The following is a 6,000-nucleotide window of genomic DNA, read 5'->3' on the forward strand; positions in this document are numbered from 1 at the left end:
CGCGACGTTAGCTCGCCGACGTCGTTGTCTTTCGACAGCGCTTAATACCGCAGTTCTCGTAGTCGCTGCCATCACACTCGTATCAATAGACAGCGGAGAAACACCGTGGGTGCATATGGAAGCTGCACTACGCTGCACACGCTAGCACAACGCGAAAGACGAAGCACGTAACTGAATCGTCACCGAGTCAAATCAGCGCGTATAGCGCGTCGCAATTGCAGCCTCCGCGATCAACTTCAGAAACATTTTCAGAGCTAATTGCGGAGGCCACGCTCCGCTGTGCTGAGTAGGCCGAACGCCACCTAGGTGGCGTTGGTAGTGCTTCTTGATGCCAGCGTCCCTTCGAATGGTGGCATCGAGGCGTCGTAGAGTTGAGACCACCGAAGCGTTCACTGTCGGTGCGCGGTAGTGTCATAATGCAGTACTTCTCTTTTCTGCTCGTAGGCGGCGGCACCGCCCCGAGCAAGAGCGCAGTTACACGGAGGAGTGTTAGATATATAAGGCGCGTGTGTGTAGCCCCCTGCAAACGCGTTTGTGGCGCACTGGGTTAAACGCTCGGCGATCTATCGTCGCGGACCGAGAGGTCGTGGGTTCGATTCCCAAATTTTCTACGTTGGTGGAACTTTTTATTCTGGTTTTTTTTCTTTGTATTATGTTCGTGTACATTTTAAGAACGTCATATCCGTGACGGAAATACGTCAGTGAAGTCTTGGTGGACCCCGGCATAAAACACTTTCGTGTTAAAAAGGTAGAGAGAGAAATACAGAAATGGAAATAAACAGAGACCAAAAATAGATATCAAAAACAGGGAGAAAGTAAATGAAGGAAAAGAAATACACGCAGAAAGAAAGAGAAAATAGCGAGAAACAAGGCAGGCAGCTCCTTCTGGGGAACCTCTTTTAACAGCGTAGCAGTTTAAGCCAGTCGTGTAGTTACCGGCACAGAAAAAAAAGTCAGAGTTTCGCCGCAAGGGCGAAGCAATGAATGCGATAGCGAGAAAAGCTGCCCGTGATAGACGCGCTGCTACGCTGCAGAAACATCACGGGCCCCGGCAGCAAATACCACGCGAGCAGACAGCGGAAGGGCAAGGTTCTCCGTCCGCAAATATTAGCAGAAGCGAGCGAGCTGGCCGACGACTTTTAAATGCGCCCATTGCGCTCCTCGCGCCATCTCGCTGGTAATGAAGAAACGGTTATAGGCGCCTGCCGTGTCGGAGTGCTGCCAGCGGTAAACGGTGTGTATATAACGCTCGCCGTTAGCTACCTGAAGGATGTGCGTTTTGTGGCGTAGTGGTTAGCGCCACGCTCTGCAGAGCGAGAGGTCGCTAGTTCGATTCTGTGCTTCGGAAGCATTTTTCTGAATTATATTTCTTTGGGACTTTTATATATATACATACCTATACATATACGGTGCATGACGGCGGTGACGGCGACGGCAAAAACCTGCCGAGACTGTCCATATAATTGCTATCGCAATAAGAAGAAGAAAACTACGCGCCGCGATGACGTTACTGCGCATTGTGGGGGCCGGGGTTAAGTTCCTTCCCACTGCTGCCACCAGTTGTTGCGACGTTATTGTTGCGTCGTACCTGGACTCCATCTGCTGGCGTGACAGAGTATCCGGGTTGAGGAACTGACGCTTGCAAGTTGGGAAAACGAAAAGAAACAAGTTTACTGTCACTTTTTGTACACTTAATTACACAGTGAAAAGGTAAGAGTTCAGGGACGAGCGAACTGGAAGAGCACTTTAAATCATGCCTTAGAGCCCCTTGTCTCACTCAGCACCGTCGTTATAACCCCTCCGGCTGGCTCCTCCTTCTTGATTGTAACGAATCACAGACACGACACCGCCCACCATGGCACCAGCCAAAACACTGTTGCCGATGGTCGTTGCACTCGCTGATGGAGCAAAGTTTCTGCGGTCAATGAGACTCTTGTGGGGTCAGCCGGGAGAATAGGATACTCGGGCAAGTTCATCTGCCTCTCCCCAGCAGGGCACGAAAGGTGTTACGGTGCCATCTTTGACGTCTCTCTGCGAGTTGACGGTATCTCTGCCGCCCAACGGAGCTCGTACGAGGCTCTTCCCATTGTGGGGCGCTTCCCGTCGCGGGGAGGCCGTTTCTGGGATGGATGCAGGTGCCCCAGTAGTGTGAGAACGCATCTCCCGTCCATTCTCATAGACATTGCGTCGCCACGGATGGTCAGTTATAACAGCCTCCTCTCTCGCCAGTGGAGAAACGGAGGGTAGCAGTCACCGCTGCTGCTCAAAGGGATGACGGAATTCTCCGCCGTTGAATGCCAGAAGCTCGCCTTCGCTTGTTGCATTGTCTGGTTCGGCGTCTCTGAAACTCAACCACATACACAAGCAATCATTCGGCCACCTCCGAGTATACCAGGGCAAAAGAGGGATGGCAAACAAACTTTCATTACTAGCTTTATATGAAAATCTCACACTCAAAACTCTCAGGACTCGCTAATGCGGAGAAACAAAAGGTGGTAATTTACTCAATCACACAAATTGATGCACGAGAAAAAATTTCAAATACCAATTTCGAGATATTGTGAAGAGCACCCTTGGATTGCTTAGAAAGAGCGGCTAAGCACGCCAGCATTTCCGTTTAATTTGCCCTGACTATACTTAATTTCAAAATTATATTGCTGAAGAATCAAACTCCGCCTCAAATGGCGACTGTTCTTTGATGTCGTGGTTTGTAGCCAGGTAAGAGGACAATGGTCAGTGTCTGCGGTGAACATGAGGCCTCCGAGATAACACTGCAATTCATGAATGGTCCACACAGTGCAAGCGCACTCCTTTTACGAAGCGCAGTACGCCATCTCACGAGAGCTCAATTTGCGGCTCAGGTTGAGCACGGGATGTTCGTTTCCATCGTCATCCTTCTGACACAGAACGGCACCTAGGCCTGGATCATTCATCACACTGGGCCATGAACTATCAGTCGTAATCGGGAGCTCGCAGAACCGGACGGCTAATCAGTACAGCCTTCAGACTTAAGAAGGCAGCTTCCTTCTTTTCATCCCAGACTACGTTTGCCTGTTCTGTCCCGCGGATAGTCTGCTAACGCTGAGATATCAAGCTAAGATTTCTGAAACGTCGACCTACGTTGTGACCTAAATATTCTACGGTTGCTCTTGCAAAACAACCTTCTCGTCCCTTACGGTCAAAACACTTAACAATGGGTTCGACCGCGTCTCACAGGTGTCTGAACGATCGCTCATACTACAACGTTCGGAAAAGCTTAATAATGATCCGCTCATGTGATCACTCGATCAATAACTCCTCACAGAAAAAGAACAAAACCTAAGGGATAAACACTCTCTTCTACCAGGCCCATTCGGTTAAAGTTTCCTGCCCATGCCAACGCATCTGCATAAACTACTGTGTTCTCCAGAGCGCTTCAATTACTCTCATTGTTATAGCGTTGCAAAAAACTAAGTACGAATAACCACTTACCTAATCCCTCTACGTGCGCGTAAAATGTCATCCTTACGTTACTTTACAACACACAGTGCACAACAAAAAATAACCCTAAGTGCGAACACGCCAAAAGCACCTCACAACATTTGCATTGGTTGCGATGCTGAAACCTTGCACCAAATGCCCATTCATTCTTATAGCGCGTAACGAAAACTGCACCGCTGAGTGCCAAACTCATATCGCAAACTGATTTGGTCTTATGCTAATATCCCCTCAAAAGCCTATTCACCCCATATCGAGATGAAAGTGAAAGCATACAATATCGCAGCTAAACCTTTCAAAACTAGAAAAGTTACAGTTTTCGCGCTAAAAACACCTTCTTCAGAAGTTCATCCTAATGATTGAGGAACTCGGATGCTCTCTTCAGCCTTTTCTACTGCGCCGTTTTTTCTTCTTAATAGTTTACACCGCATCTTGTAACCAACAAAATTAAAATGACTGACGTCTGCATCTCCAACACAACCATGAGTAACCGTAGTTTGCACGCACTTGCAAAATTTCTCAAATTAACTTTTCCCCTTTGCAGATTCGCTTGAATCAACGCGGAAAAATACCGTGGCGCGCTTGTTCGTGCTCGAAGGAAGCGATTGTGACCGATGAAATACCAACGAAGCGGGCTTTCGCAACGGAGAAAAAGTATGCCAAGAGGAATGAAATAGTTCAGGTTGAATATAAAGGGAAAATGTCTGGAGATGCAAAACATGTTAAGCACGCCTTTGAGGAGCATTACAAAGAGCTGTTCAAGTCTAGAGTACCGAGCAGGCCTTGTTACGAGCATCATTTCTTATCAGCTTTGCCTAGATTAGAAGCCAAATAAATGGAAAAATTAGCAGCAGATATTACAGCTAAAGAGATTGAAATGGCCATAGCACACCTTAACCCAGGAAAGTCGCCATGTCCTGACGGCCTAACAGCAGCCTTTTACGATGCTTTCTGTCCTCAAATAGCCACGCTACTAGAACGGGTGTTTAAGGAGGCGTATCAAGCAGGACGCCCTCCACCGTCTTTCAAAAGGGCTTACACAGTCTTCATACCAAAAAGCGACGATAAGAATAAACTTAACAATGTAACAGGCTATAGATCAATTACGCTCACCAACGTAGATTGTAAAGTATTAGTGAAGGTATTTGCGAGCAGACTACAAGGTGTTGTTTGCGATATAGTAGGGCCGCATCAGACCTGCGAGATAAGAGGGAGTTCAATATTTACCAATATCCACGTGTCTCGCAGCATACTCGAAATTTATGATGCAGATTTTAGAAAAGTCGATATGTAGCAAATTGACTTAGAGAAGGCATTTGATAGAGTATGTCACGATATCCTGTTTTCTATTCTCCGAAGAAGCTTCACCCCTAAAATAAAGAGAAATAAGGCAGGCAGTTCCTTCAGGGGAACCTCTTTAAACAGCGTAGCTGGTTAAGCCGGCCGTGTACTTACCGACACGGGGAAAAAAGGAAAAGAAAACTACGCGCTCCGATGACGTTACTGCGCGTTGTCTAGGACCTAGTTTGACATTTGCTGTGCTATAGCCGATACACCGCTCCACCATCTGCTCGTCTGCCTGGACACTGCGCACAACAGCTCGGACGCGCCAGATATGATGTCACGGCCAACTGCTCATATGCGCTGCTTCATTCCGTATAATGCCGGCGCGCATAGGCGTGCGCAGGGTTTCCATTCATGGGGGGGGGGGGGGGACGATGGCTCGTCGCAGCGCACCGCCTCCATATTATGTCAATGTGTGGGGCTGACTCTGCGCCCCCCTTTAGGTGAATATGGGGGGGCGGACCCCCCCCCCCCCCTTGTGCGCACGCATGTGACGGCGGAGTGCGGTGCCTGACGCAGACCGAAACAAAGGTACGCACTGCCGAAGAGGAAGCCGCTTACAGGGAATCGCAGCGCGCTGCCAAGCGCGACTGCTGGACTCGACCCGTTTAAATTAGTCCGCGACGTAATACCAGGTAATACGGCCGAAGCGGCGAGAGGCGACTGTGCTTAAATAGAGTGGCACTTAGATTACTAGGCATCACTTCGATTGGTCAGGTCAGCTAGGAACCGATGAGCTCCGCAGTGCGTACAGCCTTGCGCCGCCAGTGCAAGCTAGGCCCGGCTTTCTTTATGTCATAACGCCATGTTCTCTGTTACAGGTGGCGTCCAGGTCGCACCACCGAACTATGTCTCTGGAAATGAAAATACACATCTCGAAGACCGCACATTCATCTACTACTACCGGCGAAAGGAATGGCATGGCGGTGACGCTTCGAACACCTTCTTATTAATGCGAAATCCCTAAATGTCTCACCTAACGCGGAAATTGGCCTTCGGCGGAGTCCGGCGGCGTCAACACGAGTGATACAAAAGATCATCATAATGTGATGACGTCACAGATGGTTAAATTTTGTCACGTCATCGTGACGCCAAATAACGTGATGTCGTATGACCTTGTCATCAAGTGTCATCAACGCTTGGTCAAGGGTGCGACCGATCACGGAGACGGGGTCAACG

Source organism: Rhipicephalus sanguineus, chromosome 8, assembly GCF_013339695.2.
Source record: "Rhipicephalus sanguineus isolate Rsan-2018 chromosome 8, BIME_Rsan_1.4, whole genome shotgun sequence".
Classification (NCBI taxonomy): Eukaryota; Metazoa; Arthropoda; class Arachnida; order Ixodida; family Ixodidae; genus Rhipicephalus; species Rhipicephalus sanguineus.